The sequence below is a fragment of the Balaenoptera borealis genome (genome assembly GCF_965194805.1).
Source record: "Balaenoptera borealis genome assembly, chromosome: 1".
In the NCBI taxonomy this organism is placed as follows: Eukaryota; Metazoa; Chordata; class Mammalia; order Artiodactyla; family Balaenopteridae; genus Balaenoptera; species Balaenoptera borealis.
This window is the reverse complement of record NC_138860.1, coordinates 59522557-59541392: the sequence shown is the minus strand read 5'-3', so window position 1 is coordinate 59541392 and position 18836 is coordinate 59522557. Positions and strand designations below refer to the sequence as shown.

The following is an 18836-nucleotide window of genomic DNA, read 5'->3' as shown; positions in this document are numbered from 1 at the left end:
AAAAGGCCATGAAGAACCTAGTGGCAAGACAGGAATAAAGACACAGACCTACTAGAGAATGGACTTGAGGATATGGGGAGGGGGTGGGGTGAGATGTGACAGGGTAAGAGAGTGTCATGGACATATATACACTACCAAATGTAAAATAGATAGCTAGTGGGAAGCAGCCGCATAGCACAGGGAGATCAGCTCGGTGCTTTGTGACCACCTAGAGGGGTGGGATGGGGAGGGTGGGAGGGAGGGAGATGCAAGAGGGAAGAGAAATGGGAACATATTGTATATGTATAACTGATTCACTTTGTTATAAAGCAGAAGCTAACACACCATTGTAAGGCAATTATACTTCAATAAAGATGTTTTAAAAAAAATGTTGCCTTGGCTCTAGAAGGTGAATTAATACACTATTTTCCCATGCAAATATACTTGGCTTTATTGGATAGCACACATTTTTAACCTCTACATCTCAGTCTCTGTAGGGAAGCTCATGACTTTTCTTTCCTCATTTCTCATAAGGCCACGGGGTCTCATTCCAGAGCAGTCAAACACTTACAACACTCATTGTTCCTTCAGTCATTTTTACTTGTGCTTAATGCACTGGGAAAGCCATTGGTGATGAAAACTGTGTAGTTCCTACCTTCATGGAATTTACTTCCTGCTTCAGAGGTCTTCTACCCTGTGAGCCTCAAGGAAAACCAGGTTAAGTAGTTCTACTCTAGACCTCAAGGAGAAACTTGTACTCTTCCCCTTCTACCTCTTTCTTCCTCTCCCTTTCCTTCACTCAGTATCCTTATCCTTAGGCTAGTCTTCATGGATTTTATTTTTCATCACAGTGGTACAATCTAAAGCAAAGTTTCTGCAGGCTCTTTGATGAACATTCAGTTCACACAATCATAAATTTTATATCAATTTAAAATTCAGTTATCAAAATTTTAAATAAAACTCCTAGTATTGAAAATCATACATTATAATGAGTACATTATTTCAGTGATATTATTTACAAACTGTGATAGTACATGTGTTTACTTCTTGATCAGTGGAGTCAGCTTGACTCATAGGTCAGTTGATTCCATCCTAAATGGAATAAAACATAGTAGTTAAAAGCAGGGTGCATTTCTTAGTTCTCTCTCGCATGTGTTGTTTTGTTTTCCTTTAATTTGCTTTGTTTTCCTCAGTTCTTTTTTTTTTTTTTCATTGCTCATAGCAGCTTTAACTGTAATAGCCCAAATTTGGAAACAGCCCAGATGTCCTTCAACAAGTAAATGGTTAAATAAACTGTAGTATGTCCCTACAATGGAATACTGTTCAGCTAAAAAATAAAATAAAATTTAAAAAGAACAAACTACTGATACATGTAACAACTTGGATCTCAGGGCATTATGGTGAGTGAGAAAAAAAACAATCTCAAAAAGTTACATAATGTATATTTCAGTTTATGCATCAGTCTTGAAAAGACAAAGTTAAAGAAATAGAGAACAGATCAGTGGTTAAGGAAGGAGGGAGGTGTGACTTTAAAATGGTATCTCCAGGGACTTCCTTTGTGGTGACATTAACAATTCTATATCTTGATTAGGATGTTGGTTATATGAATCTAAACATGATAAAAATACATAAAGCTATACACAAAGACATATCAAAAAAGGAATTTGTGCAAAAACTGGTAAAATTGGAATAAAGTCTGTAGGATAATTAATTGTATTTCATCAATGTCAATTTCCTGGTTTTGATCATGTATGTACTGTAGTAATCTAAGATGTTACCACTGAGGGACATTAAGTGATGGGTACATGGGACCCTTCTGCAATATTTTTACAAGTTCTGGAGTCTATAATTATTTCAGGATAAAAGTTTTAAAGCATAATTAATTGTATAATTTTGAATACTAGAAAAACCAGAAAATGTAATTTAGAAAAATATATATATACCATAGCAATAAAGCATACATATTACCTTAATAATAACTATAAAAATATACTGAAGGGAAAATAAATCTATAAGACAGTTAAGAGAGAAAATTTTAAACCTTTTCTTTTTAAATTTATTTATTTATTTTTGGCTGTGTTGGGTCTTCATTGCTGCACAGGGCTTTCTCTAGTTGCAGCGAGTGGAGGCTACTCTTTGTTGCAGTGCATGGACTTCTCATTGTGGTGACTTCTCTTGTTGCAGAGCATGGGCTCTAGGTGTGCGGGCTTCAGTAGTTGTGGCTCGCAGGCTCTAGAGCGCAGGCTCAGTAGTTGTGGCACACTGGCTTAGTTCCTCCGTGGATATGACTGTATTCTTGCCAAAAATCAAATCTGCACCTCATCAAGCTTTTAGATCAAATTTCCAGTTTGTAGGAACTACAGGGGACAGAGGAACATGCTAGTGACACCACAGAATGCAATAAGCAAATCCAGACTATAGGAAATTCTACCAAATAAACAGCTCATTTCCCTCCACAAATATATGGCAAGGGAGAAAAAAAGAGGGAAGAGAAACCTGTGATTTACTGTAAGAGATTTAAAAGACATATCAACAAAATGCAATGTACAAACACTTTGGGGTTCTGATTTGAAAAAAAATGTAAAACAAATTTTTTAAATTGTGAGACAATTAGGAAAGTTTGAATACTAAGAATTTGATCATATTAAAGAATTACTGTTAGTTCTTTTAGGCATGACAATGGTATGGTAGAAACCTTTTAGAGATACATACTGAAGTATTTACAAATAAAGGATATGATCCATGGGATGTTTCAAAATAATCTAGTTGAAAAATGTAAACCATATATAGATAAACCATATTTGGTCATGTTTGATAATTACTGAGGCTGGGTAATAGGTATATGTAGATTTATTATAATGTTCTCACTACTTTCATGTATGTTTTAATATTTCCATGATAAACAGTGTAAAAAGAGGGAGAAAACAGGCAGAAAAGAATAACGGAAACAGTCTAAGGTTGTGGTTAAGAATGCACCTCTCTAATCGACTGCCTGAGATTGAATTCCAGCTCTCCTACTTATTAGCTGAGTGACCAGAGCAAGTACTAAATTTTCTTGTGCCTCAGTTTCCTCATTTGTTCAATGGGGTAATAATGGTACTTGTCTAACAAAGTTGCTGAGAGTCAGTGAATTAATACACATAAAGCACTTAAAACAGTGACACATACCTATATATGCTAATACATGTTAGCTATTTAATGAGAAGTTATCCTAATAACAAGGAATTAATTTTGAAGCTCAGCTGGAAAACGTTCCAACACTAATCATTTCATAGTAGCTTCCTGAAGTCTTGAAATGAGTATGATTTTGAGACCAAATGTGGGCACAGCAAAAGATAACTTAGACTTCGGTCTGCAAGGGTGGGGAAAGTGGATGCATGTGGAGATATTTACCAACTCTCTTCTGTGAAGCCCAAGAACCAATGACAGGACAGTTTCCATAAAATTACAGGATTTTGTTACTGGAATCTACTTTATCCTTTTCTTTTACTGAGGTGATAACTGGGGCCCAGAGAGGTCAAGTAATTTGTTAAAAATCACACAACTGGCAATTAAACAGTCCCTAGAATCCAGATCTCAAGATTCCAGTAAGACAAGTTATGTGTTTCTTATATCCCAGCATGGCATGTGTGGGAAAGTCCATTCATCCATGAAATCAATTATGACTAGAGCTGTAAAGTACCTTATTTGGGGATTTCCCTAAATATTGGGAAACAGAGAAAGGAATAAGTGTGGTAGGGCTGAATAGATCTAGAACAGACAACCGGACCATCATTTCTGGGTTTTTAGGAAACCAAATCATTCCCTGCCATTCAATCCTTTGTTTTACAGGATCAAGTTTCCAAAGGATTTTATAGGTCAAACCTTAGGCAGTAGTGCCCAAAGGTCCTACTTCAGGTCTCCGGTTTTCTTCATGGATGATGAGACCCCTCCAAAAACTCAAAAATGACAGTGGTGTGGATCATTTTTGAGGTCTATTCAGAGACATCTGAAAATATCATTTATTTCCCTTGAAATAAAGGAAACATTTATTTTATTTGAGAGTGTCCTAACAGTTCACAGGGAACATCCAAAGTAAGCATATTCTTTCCCAAAAACAGTTTTCAAGAAGGGTGTATATTTCTTGCACTGCCAAGAACAAAGCTTTCATCTGTGAGGGACTTGAGAGCTAAAGTGTATTTCAAAGACATATTAAACTTATGTCCTAATAGGTCAATTATTCTTGAGAAATTTCAGTGGCTGAATTGAAGAAATGTTCACAAGGAAATTAAAAATTAAAGTTGGTATTCAAAATTTTGCCTTTTAAATGCTCTGTTAATCAAAATGGGCCTTTACAAAAATCAGTCAATGTTTTTTATGTCCCCTCATCATGTAAATTGTTGATGGGGAAGAAAACCATGAAGCAGTTACTACTCTTAGCTACCATTTGCAGAGAGGGAAGCATTTTGTAAAGTAAGCAGTAATTTCAACAAAGTAGTTTAGTGTCTTAAAGACAAATTTTTCAATAGCAAATATGCCTACAAAAGGACCACTGTTCTAGTAATTATTGAACTACTTGTGGTCCCCTTAACATCATGTCTTTCCTTATGCCTTTTCACATATTTGTGGTTATTCTTTGCTACTATACTAAAATTTGATAAGCAGTGATTTATTAAAGGTTAGTTACAGTGTGGAACTTGAAATCCTATCAAACTTTTCACACTCTATTACATTAAAATCCATTGGTCTGTCTTGCACTTTGAGGAGATTTTTCACTCATGTCCAACTTTGTAACATCATAGATTGGTAATTTGGAACATACTGGTTTACTTAGTTATGCAGGTCTTCCAAATGCTGGCACAAGGTCACATTTATTAATATCACCACCAAGCACCAACTTCATCAGAAAAGTCTTTAAATATTGGGAAGCTGTCAAACTCATGGTGGTGGATAAAATTTTCCAAGATTCGAATTTTCTCTTTAAAACTTTAATTTTATCATTGGCACCAGATACTTGTTTTCCCCAAAGTGACATACTTCACTCGCTTTTGAGAAAATGTCTGCCAAATACCCAAGTCTGAATAACCATAGTGTGTCATTCCTTCTTTCAAATTAAAAGAAAAATGTGTATCATGAATAAAACATTGAGTTCAACTCACAACTCAAACTATCGCACAAGTGCTTTTCCTCAAAAATAAGAAGTCATTGCATTTCATTCTGTACGGAAGTGTTTTATGCGTCCTTCCCATTTCATTACACAGAATATTTAAAAGACTTGTACTAGCTTTGCCTGTTTTGTTTGTTTTATTTACTGTGACTACTAATACAGTTTGGTGCCACTGCACTGATTCATGCTAAAGGACTGGCAGTTTTACCCATCAATGCTTTTGTACCATAAGTGCATTATTATGAAAATACTTTTGACCTCATGGACTCCTGATAGGATCTCAGGGGCCTCCAAGACTCTGCCGATTGCTGATGATGCTTTGAAAACTCCTGCCCTATAGTATATTAATTCTGATAGAGTATGATTTGAAATAAAGATTACGGGAGAGTGGCAAGGAAGAAAAAGCTTAGGCTCTGAAAAGGAGAGCTTAATTCCTATTTGGTTTATGTTCAAAGTAACCTTGAATGGAGGATACTTAAAGGAGAGTATCTTAGGGGCAGGCTATAAACCTTATCACTGCAGTTAATGAAGGAATCGAATGAATAAAAATCTAATATAAATTAAGAAACTAAATTAAATGATAAAAGCATTTTGCATTTGAAATGTGAAAAATACATTTGGATTCTCCCTGTTATTACTTCCTTACTACCATGGGAATAATCTTGATTAGACAATACTTCACTGGGCAAATTTAGGAAAGCTCTTGTAGAGTATACAAGAATGAGAATTCTGTTTTCTACAATTGAACTTTAATGTTTCAAAGAAATGTAAATCTGTGGCTTCGACTTATCAGCATTAGATAGCAACTAACCTCAGCATTTGGGGAAAATTTACCCGCAAAGTAATGTAAGATATAAAGCCAATTTTAGTGCAAATGTACCTAGCTTGATAAGATAGGTGTGTGGATCAACTGGAAAGTACATTTTTGCACATAGACACATTAAATATTTATCAAGAAAACTTGGTTTTGAAAAGATTTCTCAGGTGAACTTTTGTCAAGCAGGTAATCACTTCTTATTTTTTAAAACTTTTACGGGTTGTCTTTTCTAGGTACAAAAGTAAAGCCTTTGCCTTGTATGTAGAATGTGTTTTACATTTTTTTTTTTCTAGTAGAAAAAAGGAAAGAAACAAAGGGGGGAAAGACAATAGAAAATTTCTCCTAATGCCACATTACTATTTTGTACATTTTGGGTCTTTTTAAGAGAAAAATACACATTCACTGTAAAAAAAAAAAAAAAAAAAAAAGGAAATAGACAAATAAAAGTTGACATAAGAAAATAGGAATAATAAAAAAGTGGTAATCACTGTTAAAATTCTCTCTCTCTTTCTCTCTCTCTCTCTCGTTAAACTAACTAATTAAATATTATGAACTCAGTAGGAATACAAGCATGAAAGAGTTTTGTATTTTTTTTCCTCGTCATTGCCTTCAACTAAGCTAGGGAGTAGCTTTATTTTCTATCTCACATTGATATATAGAAGACACAAAGTTTTTCCATTTTAATCTCACAGCCAGTGTGCACTTCAGAACCTCCTGCCCCCCAGGTCCAGCCAGGTGAACAAAACTTGAAGTTGACTGGAGAGGGTGTTCTCTACAGCTTCACTCCTTCACTATTTTCCACTTTCCCCAACTATGGTCATTGCTAAGGTACTTTCTTGTGTTTTTGTTCTTCTTGCTTGCTCTTTCTCCATATGGAAAAGTTAATATTATCTAAGTGTTTTTTTTTATGTCTTTAAAATTTTTTGAGCACAATTTTAATGCCTATGTATTACACCATCTGTCAAATGATTATTCCATAACTCTCCATTATTGTTGTGTTCATAATTCTGACTTCCACTCATCAGATTTTTTTTTAAGCAGGTACACTCAATGTGCATTGAAACCCTAGAGCACCCTTCTGTGAATTACTCCTTCCCTATAAAACCTCAAGAGTTTTGCTGAGTGTTACATAAGAAAAAATTTAGTATCAAAAAGGGAAAGTAAAAAAAAAAAAATCACTTTTAAAATTGCATCCAAAAAAAAAAAGTACTTAGGAATAAACATAACCAAGGAGGTGAAAGACTTATACGCTGAGAACTATCAAACAATGATAAAGGAAATTGAAGATGATTCAAAGAAGTGGAAAGATAGCCCATGCTCTGGGATTGGAAGAACTAATATTGTTAAAATTGCCATACTACTCAAAGTGATCTACAGATTTAATGTGATCCCTATTAAATTACCCATGACATTTTTCACAGAACTAGAACAAATAATCCTAACATTAATATGGAATCATAAAAGACCCAGAATTGTCAAAGCAATGCTGAGGAAAAAGAACAAAGCTGGAGACGTAACCCTCCCAGACTTCAGACAATACTACAAAGCTACAGTGATCAAAATACCATGGTATTGGCACAAAAACAGACATATGAATCAATGGAACAGAAGAGAGAGCCCAGAAATAAACCCATACACTTATGGTCAGTCTTCAGCAAAGGAGGCAAGAATATACAGTGGAGAAAAGACATTCTCTTCAGCAAAAGGTGTTGGGAAAGCTGTACAGCCTCATGTAAATCAATGAAGTTAGAACATTCCCTCACATAATGCACAAAAATAAACTCAGAATGGCTTAAAGATTTAAATATAAGACATGACACCATAAAACTCCTAGAAGAGAACATAGGCAAAATATTCACAGACATAAATCTTAGTAATATTTTCTTAGGTCAGTCTCCCAAGGCAAAGAAATAAAAGCAAAAATAAACAAATGAGACCTAATCGAACTCATAAGACTTTGCACAGCAAAGGAAATCATAAAATGAAAAGACAGCCTATGGAGTGGGAGAAAATATTGCAAATAATGCGACCAACAAGGGCTTAATTTCCAAAATATACAGACAGCTCACACAACTCAAAATCAAAAAAAAAAAAAAAAAAAAAAATACAACCCAGTCAAAAAATGACAGAAGACCTAAACAGACATTTATCTAAAGAAGACATACAGATGACCAACAGGCACATGATAAGATGCTCACCATCTCTAATTATTAGAAAAATGCAAATAAAAACTAAAATGAGGTATCACCTCATTGGCCTCAAATAGCCATCATTAAAAAGTCTACAAATGATAAATCCTGGAGAGGATGTAGAGAAAAGGAAATTCTCCTACTCTGTTGCTGGGAATGTAAATTGGTGCAGTCACTGTGGAAAACAGTATGGAAGTTCCTTAAAAAACTGAAAATAGAGTTATCATATGATCCAGCCATCCCACTCCTGGGCATAGATCCAGAGAAACCTCTAATTCAAAAAGATACATGCACCTCTATGTTCATAGCAGCACTATTTACAATAGCCAAGACATGGAAGCAACCTAAATGTTCATTGACAGAGGACTGGATAAAGAAGGTGTGGTATATATGTGTATGTGTGTGTGTATATATATATATATATATATATATATATATATATATATATATATATATATAATGGAATACTACTCAGCCATATAAATGAATGAAATAATGCCATTTGCAGCAACATGGATGTACCTAGAGATTATCATACTAAGTGAAATAAGTCAGACAAGGCCAAATAGCATATGATATCACTAATATGTGGAAACTAAAAACTGATACAAATGAACTTATTTACAAAACAGAAACAGACTCACAGACATAGGAAACAAACTTATAGTTACCAAAGGGGAAAGGCAGGGAGGGATAAATTAGGAGTTAAATTAGTAAGTACAAACTACTGTATATAAAGTAGATAAACAACAAGGTCCTACTGTATAGCACAGGGAACTATATTCAATATCTTGCAATAAACTAAAATGGAAAAGAATCTGAAAAAGAAAATATGTATAACTGAATTGCTTTACTGTACACCAGAAACTAACACAACATTGTAAATCAACTATACTTCAATTTAAAAAAATAAAAAAAGCTGATCTTTGTCCCTGGTTCCTGGGAGGGAACCTCTAAATCCTTAGAATTTCCTGAGTGGTAGGAGTGTCTTTGTTACCCATGGTGGCCCCCTGGGACTACACTGAATTTATGCTAACAAAGTGACTCATGCTAGCCCCTAGATAGTTTCCGGCCATGAGAGAAAAACTAACTATGTTACCAGAGGGCTGCAGGAAAGGAAGTGGGGCTGGAGATCCAGTTGAATCACATGCCCAATGACTCAATCAATCATGCCTATATAATGAAACCCCAATAAAACTCTGGACACAAAAGGTCAGCTGAGTTTCTTTGTGTGATACACATCGATGTAGGGAGACACTTCTATAGTGTTCAAAGCAATAGAGACATCAAGAGTGATGTGCAGTGCAAGGTGTCCACTCCATTAGATATATTAATTATGAAGATCTTTGCCCAGTCTAAGAAAAAAAAAAAATTAAATGAGTGGTAAAGGTTAAAGATAGATATTTAGGGGTTGAGCAGTATAGGGGAGGAAAAATTTTCCTCTACCCATCTAGGTTCTTTTGGCTGGCTTATTAATTAAATTGATATAAGACAGATTAACAGAAAAACAAATTTAATTACATATGTATGGGATCCCCTTAAGAATATTAGACCCAAGGGCAAATCAGGTAGTTGAGGTTTATATGCCATCCTGAACTAAGGAAGGGATAGGGGCCTGGGACTTCTAAGGGGAGGAGGGTAATTCACAGGACTATAAGAGCAGATAGTTGATAATCAGATGTTTGCTCTGCCATACAGATATGTCATTCAGATAAAAGTTATCTCTTGTAGTAGCTCTCTCTCTCCCTGAGCCAGGCTCCCTATCTAAATTTTTTTAGGTATTTAAGGGAGAGGTAAAATGTTTTTTTGTTTTGTTTTGTTTGTTTGTATGAGTCTGCTGGGTCTTGATTGCCTTCAGCTCAAAATAATCCATATGCCAAAAGTGGTATATTTGGGTGTCATGTATTTTACTCCCCTTCAACAGAAAATTGAGAATCAAAGTATGGATAGTGTGAATGTGAGTTAATTTTTCTAGAATCTCAGTTGAAGGAGACAAGGTGAGTGGTAGAGAGACAGAGGGCTAAGGAAGGGGCTTTAAATGGAGAATTGTGCGTGTTTGTATGATGATTGGAAGGCAACAATGGAGAAAGAATACAAAAGAGAGAGGATAGTTAATGAATTAACTTCTCTAAAGAGGACACTGGAATAGGAAACAGGTAACTGAGTTGATTTAAGAAAAAAGGTAGGACAACACTCCTCTGAGATTATTGAGCTTTTCTCTAGAAATATTCATCAGATTGAGTTTATTCATCGTCATTAAATAGATTACTTAATCCTGTCCAGGACATCATACTTCAGACCCCTGCTACAGGGTTGCTCCCAGCAAGTTATTGTAGTTGCTACTGACAGCCCCCTCAGTAAGATGATGTGATCTATACATCCTCCTGGGCCTAGAGTCCATCATCACTTCCAGGATGGTTCTAGCCATTCTCCCCACCAAACTAATTCCTAGTTGCTTAGGGCCACCAGGACATTCTGGTTTCCTTCGTTTAGTTCTATTGAGCATCAGAGGCATTAAAGCAAATTATCCAGTAGAGTCCTGTTTCCCTCATGAAGGTGCATTCCAGTAATTTTCCTAGGGAGTGTCACTTCCTCTTTGTGTGTGTGCTATCTGGGATAGGCAGGAATAGGAACTCATTCTCCTGATAAATGGAATCATATTCTAAAGGCCCACTGGAAATAGTTCTTGAAAAACATTGTGATGAATTATGTGTAAATGAATCAGAAATATAAGGATTGGATTTCCCTGGAAATACATATGAGCTGAAAAATGAAGGGAGGGAAAAATTTCCAGTTCCTTAAGGAAGAACTGGACTGGACTGCCAAAAATGACAATCTGTTTTTCCAGCACTCAAATGTCATTTGAACTCCCTGCCTTTCATTTTCAGGCACCTGACAAAAAATAGGATACTCAGAAGCTTTTTCTGCACCCTGAAGTATGACTTTATTAATTCAATTAACTACGGTCCAGGCTTTCTTCCTGGACTGTAGTTACAAAAACTAAAGGGACACCTAGAGTCTTACAAGAATAGCTGATGAAGCAGTGGGGGGCAGGCAGCACTCATGAAGTACTGAAGGTCTGATGAGCCTTTGCTCACAGGCTTCTCGCAGGGCCCTACGGGATTACAATACCACTCAAAGTTAACAGGGAGAAGCTTCCACCCGTGACAAAGCCTGCTTTTGTAGAGGTAAAAGTGTGGGCAATGAGGTAAGGGGAGCACAAGACGTGCCCTTTTCCTGCTGGTTCACTTGTACCGTTCCTCTTACTAAAAGTAGGATCATTCTTTACCCAGATACTCTAATAATAGAGAGAAGAACAGCTGCTCCCTGGGCTTGAGTGACTAAGTGTATCAACTAGCTTTGTGATGTAACATATTACACAAAATTTAGTAGCTTAAAATTTCTCAATATCCTATGGTTTGCCTAAGAGGTCCTCCAGGCCTTGGCCGGCTCACCTGGGGCTTGAAGGTCTAGGACGGCCTCACTTAACATCTCTGGGCTGTGGTTAATTTCTGTTTCCTTAGTCTTCCATTCCTATATGTTCCAAGTTATATGTAATAACATCTATTAATTTTTTGTATATGGGCAGCTATTTTTTATCTCATATCATTTTTCTTTAATGTTTATGTAATTAGATTCATGATGTTTTTTATTCTTATTTAATTTAGTAAAAATTATACTGTTAGAGTTTTCCCATCTTTAAAAATTCTGCAAAACGTAATTGTAATAGCTGCATAATATGCTTTAATTTTAGGTATGCCTCTTAGTTGAGTCAGTCATTTTTCTTCTGTTGATAGTTGCATTATTCTTATGTTTCACAGTATAAATAATACTGTGATGAATATCTTTGTAAACAAAATTTGGATTGAATCTCTCTTTTCAATCTCTTGAATTGTGATTGTTGTGTCACAGGGTATGAACTCTCCAAGGATTTATGTTTCCGAATTATGGGGCAGAAAGGTCCAAATGTGTGTTCCCAGCAGCACTGGATGACAGGGTCTGAGTATAGCCCCATACAGTGCTCTCCTGCAGGGCTGCTGGGAACATACATTTCGATAAGCAAAAAAAAAAAAAAAGAAGAAGAAGGGAGGAGTGCTTTGTTTTAATTTTCATCATTTTGATTATTGGTCAGTTTGAACACTTAAAATATATTTATTGTCCTTTCCTTTTGCCATAAATTGTATCTTCATGACCTTTCACTTTTTTATATTGAATTTTAGCCTTTTTATCACTGTTTTGTAAAGCCTCTTTATATAAGGCTACTGACCCACCTTTGTCATATCTATGGTATATTTTCCCTTAGATTGTTATTCACATTTTATGTTTTTGGTGGTATTTCAAATTTGTAGGTGCATAAAGCTACCAATATTTTACCTTTTGATTTTTTCTATTATTTTTATACTCAGATCTTCTTCCATTCAGAGGTCAGAAATTTGCTCATTTTTTCTGCTGTTATTTTTTTAAACATTGACCTCTCTAATCCAACTTAAATTTCTTTTGCTGTGCTGTGTGAGTTTAAACTCCAAACTAATTTTCCCCTGAATAACTAGTTTTGCCTGCACTCTGTATTGACTACTTCATACCTTCTCTGGGGTCTTGTGTTGCATCCTGTATCATAAGCTAATCTCTCATATCCAATTGTCTACATCCCTACTAGAACATCTGCATAATTAATGTATAAAAACTAAACTCCTTATCTTCTATACCGTCCTTGCTCTGTGCCCCCTCCCCAGGCATACCCTTCAGAATGGGATGTCCATCCTTCTATTTGTTCATGATTTCTCTCTTTCTCTCACACCTCCACATCCAATCCATCACCTAATACAGATGCCCTACTTTGAAAATAAAGTCAGAATCTGACCACTGTTCCTACCTGTACTGTGTTCACTCTGGTTCAGCAACATCATCTCTTGCTTGAATTATTACAACCACCGCTTAACTGTTCTATGTACGTATTTGCATTAGGCCAATTTCAGACTATTCTCAAAAGACCATCAGGATGATAGGTCAGATCACATCCTTCTTCTACCCAAATCTTCTGATGGCTTCCCTTCTCACACATAGTAACAGTGAGGTGCCTATACTAGTCTATAGGTCCCCCTCTCACCTCCTGTCCTAATGATTGACCCCTTCCTCACTTATGTCCAACTACAGTGGTGCCAACTACAAACTGGCACTTGCCATCTACCTCTAAAAGGATCAAATTATAAGCCTCTGAAGCTGCTGACCTTCAACACCCCCCGAAAGGAGTTCAAGGTGGAGATCAGGAATGAGGCACTCTGTGCTCTCGGAAAAACTGGCAGAATAGGTCTTCAGACAGCTAGATATTTTCAGGAGAAGATTTTATGAGCCCAATTCTTGCATCTCCTCGTATCTAGAAAAACACTAAAATCCTTCATGGTGACATCTGCTCCTTGTGACTAGCAATAACCTACACGAGACTAGCAGCAACATTCTGCAAAAAATATGTGCTTGATTGCGTGTACTCCCCCTTCACCAAAGTCACATATATATTGACCTTCCCCCTACCTCTTCGGAGCAGTTTCTCAGAGCTGTCTGAAATGCTATGTCCTGGGCTATAGTCCTTATTTTGCCCCAAATAAAATTTAACTCACAACTCTCACATTGTGCTTTTTTTTTTTTTTTTTCAGTTGACAGTGGTCTCTTTGAGAAGTCCAATCATGCTCTGGCCCCAGAGCCTATACACTTGCTGTTTCCCCTACTGGAATGCCTGTCCCCCAGGTAGATGCATGGCTCCCACTCTCCTTTTAGGTCTTTGCCTAAATATCACTTTCTCACTGAAGCATTTGCTATCCACATTATTTAAAACTGCAAATTACACCCACTCCTCTTATGCCCAAAATCTCTGCCCTCCTCCTCTACCTTGTTTTTTTTTTTTTTTTTGCATCATTTATAACCAAATGACATCCTACATTTTGATTTTACTTGTTTATTGTCTATCTTCCCATACTAGAAGATGACCATGAGGGTAGTAATGTTATCTTCAGTCTCTAAATTTTTATACTTCATAATCCCATCAACATATTGTTTAATGTTTTCATCTTAATGCTTTGAAAAAAAAAAGAGCTCTAAGTGCTTTACTAGATCATACTTTTGGAGAGTCTTTTTTGTTTATTTGCTCTTATTGAATGTAGATGAATTTCTGTATTTTGTATCTACTTTTGAAATTTGGTGGTATGGAAGGCTGGAAAAATTATTATACAATGTGCTGTGCCCTACATATTACATAAGTCTTTTAAAAATAAAAACTTGAGGGTAGAGTACCAAGAGTATTACAGACTTTTCATATTTAAAAACTTCTATGGGAGAATCTTGAGTCTCTTTGCAATAATTCTCAAATTTTACTATAAAAGAGAATGCAATTGATTGTGTGCTATGTTTATGGAATTTCCACCTTTTCCCATTATAAGAATTTTGTTCTAAATTCAGTGATATGTCCTAAGAATACCATATCTAAATGAAAATGTGATATAACTAGTCCCTTCCCCCACAACCACCACCCCATCAAATTTCCACTTTTCCAGAAAGAGAACTTAAAAAATTAAGGCCTATTGTTTGGACAATTTTCCTTAACGTGAAGGTAAAAGTTTTGGGTTCTTTTTTTATAAAAACATGGCATAATTATTCAGCTGTAGTTTTAAAGAAATGTTCTTATTAATTAAAAGTTTAAAATAACTAAATAAAAAATCAAATACAATGGAACTAAACTATAATGCACATGCTGGGGATGGGGTCAGCATCCTGCTTTCCAGTTGATTTTTCCAGTAGGTATGGTTTTCCATTAGGCGTTATTTTTAGCTGCATACATTACCCATTCCTATAATTAAATGCTAGGTAATAAAAGAATCTGAATGGTTCCTGCTCATCTTAACCACGTCCTTTCCATTTTGAAACACAATGAAAAGAGAAAAAAGGGAGGAACATGGAGGGGAAAACAGGGATGTTTCTTTAGGACAGTTTATAAACATGGGAAGGTGGACTTCTTAATGTTTTCATTAATAAGAAAACAATGTCTCCTCTCCCTCTTCTCCTCTCTCAGATCCCTCCCCCCAACTGCCTTCCTGTTCTTTCAAGCTTCCATCATTCAATCCAAAAAGTGAAGCTTCTCTAGTTCCTCAGCTGTACATTTGAGATTCACTACGAGATAGTGTCAAAATGTATTTTATCATAAGATCTACAAATAATTTTCTGACAAATCTATGATACCGTACATGTGTAACATAAAATCACAACCATGGAAACTGTTACTTTGGAAAACTATGCCTAAATCTAAGTATAATTGGAGCTTTAAAATTTTTTCCAGTAATAATGCTTGTTACTTGTTCACTTATTTTGTCAAGCAGAAAATCTATAATTGATACCACAGATTTAAGCAAAATTTATGAGAAAATTATTTCAAACTAAGGCAATGCTCTCCATGAGCCTAACTTTTATCTGCAAATTAGGAAAGACTGTTTTGATTCAATCAGTGATCAGACCCCTGGATCATTGCTGCAGAAAGCACAAGGAGTTCACTGTAACAGCCTAGGATGTAGAGGGTGCTAGCTAATACATGTTAATAGATGCTATAGGATAAAAGCGTCCCATAATCAAATAAGATTGGAAAATGCTAGGTTAAAGAAAGTTAAATACATTTCTGAGAGTATCTCAGGGGTACTCTGCTATTTAATATGCAAAAGTGCAATATGAATTTGCAAAAGGAGGCAGTGACTATAGAGGCTTTTGTTCATGGAGCATGTCCTTACGCTGGAAGTCACAGAGGGAAATACTCTCAGACTCTGGCAGGTAATTCACCAGTTTAGGGAAAAAACCCTAATTTCCTATCATAACTTTTTACAACACATTACAATATACAATTTATCTAAGAGAAATAGAATTATAGGAAGTTAAGCATGAAAAAACTATGGTAACATTATTTATCTATTTATCTATTTATTTCCCCAGATGTCAAAGATATTCTTGGAATTTAATAAGAATAAAAAAAAGGCTTGCTGCCTCAGAGAACAGAGAAGCAGCAGCTATGAAATGCTGGAGAAGAAATCAGCCTCAGGGTGTTGATCCAATGTCTGGTACAGGAAGGACAAGAAGGGGATGAGCGTGACCTCTTGTGGGCAGAACCTCCCTTATTTCACCTTTGTACACTCTTCTTCCAGAACCTCACACAGTGTCATGTACGTAAGGTGATAAAAGTCAGGATGCATGAGTAAAGGCTATTTTTCTAATCTCGACTTTATTCATTAACAAAGTTTTCCTAAAATTAAATCTTATTTGCTTGTGTATTTCTATCAGTTGGGATTTTGTTTGTCTGCAAGTGATAAAAACTGAAAGCAGGAGACTAGAAGTTTAATTATCTTTATGAAAAAAGCCTATATATCAATATACAAAGCTGCCAAGTCAGCTTCATGATTGTCAAGGCCCTTAGCACAGGGCTTCCACCTCATCGTCCAGTCTGCAGTGACCATGTCCTTTCTGCAGCCGATAGGAAAGAAGAAAGGAAAAACAAAGCAAGCGTCTCCATTTAAGGATGCTTCAAGAATTCGTAAATGAACTGTGATAAGGGAGGCTGGGAAAAGCAGTCCTATTCGAAGTCGCCATGGACTCAGCTTACACTTGGGAATTCTATTATTATAGAAGAAGGAGGGAATGCCTCAGTATTTAATAAAGAAAAGTATATGAAAGAAAAATTTTAACGTACAATAAAGAAAATAAAAGTATATGAAAAACTGAGAGACAATGGCCAGCCAGAAGAAAATGCTTAGCTTGCATCTTTGGAAGTGCAATCAAATGTTTCTAGTGGGGACATCTGAATATCTCAAAAGCACCATTCAAAGAAAGATAATTTACTTCCCTCTTCATCTCTTCTTCTTTCCCACACTCTCTAAAGTATGTTAGGGAGTTGGGGAGGAGTTGAGTATGAAAAAGAAACATAATTTAGCCCCTTCTGGAAACTGCCAGACCACCACCAGCTCTAGCTTGGGGAGGAGAAGTTGTGATTTTGAGTGAAATAAGTAGCGTTATTACATAAAATTGGACAGTTTTTATTACTAAATTGTGATAGTTCTATTACTTAAAGTGATCATAGGACATTTGAGTAGCAACAGGAGATCAGAAATGATATATGTGTGCTTGAAGATTTTATCCAGGAGCAGGGAAAGAGCTTTCCTACTGAATAAAGTTTAAAGGAAAAATGAGAAATAAAAGTAAAGATTATTTGTCATTATATCTCATGAGTATTGCTTGTACACAGCCATGATGACAATAATTACCTCACAGGATTTTTGGTGAAGAATATGTTAAAAAAAAGGAATGCAAGAAAGCAGTAGAGAACAAGGTATAAAAAGCAACTAAATAAATGTTAGTTTCCTTCCCTTGTTTCATACTATTCATCCAGCAAACATGTATTGAATTCATACTATTTGCCAATTATGTTTTGCAGAATAAAGACATAAAAGGTGGGAAATCATTGAGAAAAGTAGAAATTAATTTGAAAAAAATCATATCTCAATTTTCCCTGTCTAAAGAGAATTCAATTTATCTGACTCACTGCCACCTGGGGGCAGCTGTTGAAACTTTAGACACAAGTCCCAGGAGGGCTCCAGCACTTGAGGCTTGGAATTTTAACCCCATTTTATTAACAGAGTCATTCTATAACATATTTCTTGAGTTTTATGAGATCATTTAGTTACTTTTCTGCTAAATGCTTTTGCCAGTCCAAATGGGTCCACACACAGATATGACAGGGTCTGAAACCATTTCCTGGGGTTATTGGGCTAGAGAGAAGCCACTTTCCATTGTGTCAACTGAAGGTGGAATTTTCAGTTTTCTCCATTAACATGATGAATTTCACTTGCCTTTTCAGCTTTCCTAGTTGTAATCTCTAATGAATACAAGTTTTATATTTAGTGACACCTAGTGGTTCCATGAGGTAATGAGAACACTTGCTTTGATGCTTTCTCTGGCTGCGTAACAGGCCAAGAGGGGCTAGGCTTGGGTTTGTTTCTCATTTTTACCCTTGTCAAATAGTCTGTAAGAAAAATTACTTTGTATCATAGTAGATCAGATTCTCCCATTCTTGCCTGTAAAATAGAATGATATTTGTGCTCCCATATCATCAGTGGGATGTCAGAAATTTCTGGAAGAGAGGTGCTATGTTCTTTCAAGTTGTTATAAATTGTAAAGCAACTCTCCTTCTCTCTGCTGGAATCTATGGAGGTGCTACTAACCAAGAGTGTGGAGGAAAGAAGACAGATAATGTCAATTGTTTCATTTCCCTGACTGGAGCAGAGACATAGTATGGAGATTTTTAGGGAGGAAGAAGCCAATGACTCACATTTTTCTGTCTGGTTTGAACTTGTAATTTTTTAAAAGCAAAATAAAAAGCAGAATATGACATTCCAGATTTGAAAGCCATTTCAAAATCATTTTATAACAGACCCAATTGTGATTCAGCAGTTATTTATCTTACTCTTGTCTTTTGTTTTCTATCCACCCATAGATTATAAAAAATTGAGCAGAGTCAAGTGAGTTCCCAGGGAACAGAAGAATCCAACCCATTATGACTTTCTTCTTTCTTCCTAAGTTTTAAATAGAGAAAAACACAAAAATAATATACACTCATGTGCCCATATTTTCTTTAATAAAATAAATAAAAATATTATGGGAGGGCTTCCCTGGTGGTGCAGTG

The 18836-nt window shown here is 35.8% G+C and overlaps 1 long non-coding RNA gene across 1 annotated transcript in view; it reads right to left on the bottom strand.

The window, feature by feature from the left end:
• Positions 1 to 18836, bottom strand: part of LOC309604928 — a 39225-nt gene that overhangs the window by 14706 nt on the left and 5683 nt on the right. Inside the window, exon 2 of the long non-coding RNA XR_014231120.1 lies at positions 375 to 18822. This is a non-coding gene — a long non-coding RNA (uncharacterized lncRNA). The remainder of the gene's footprint in view (positions 1 to 374; positions 18823 to 18836) is intronic.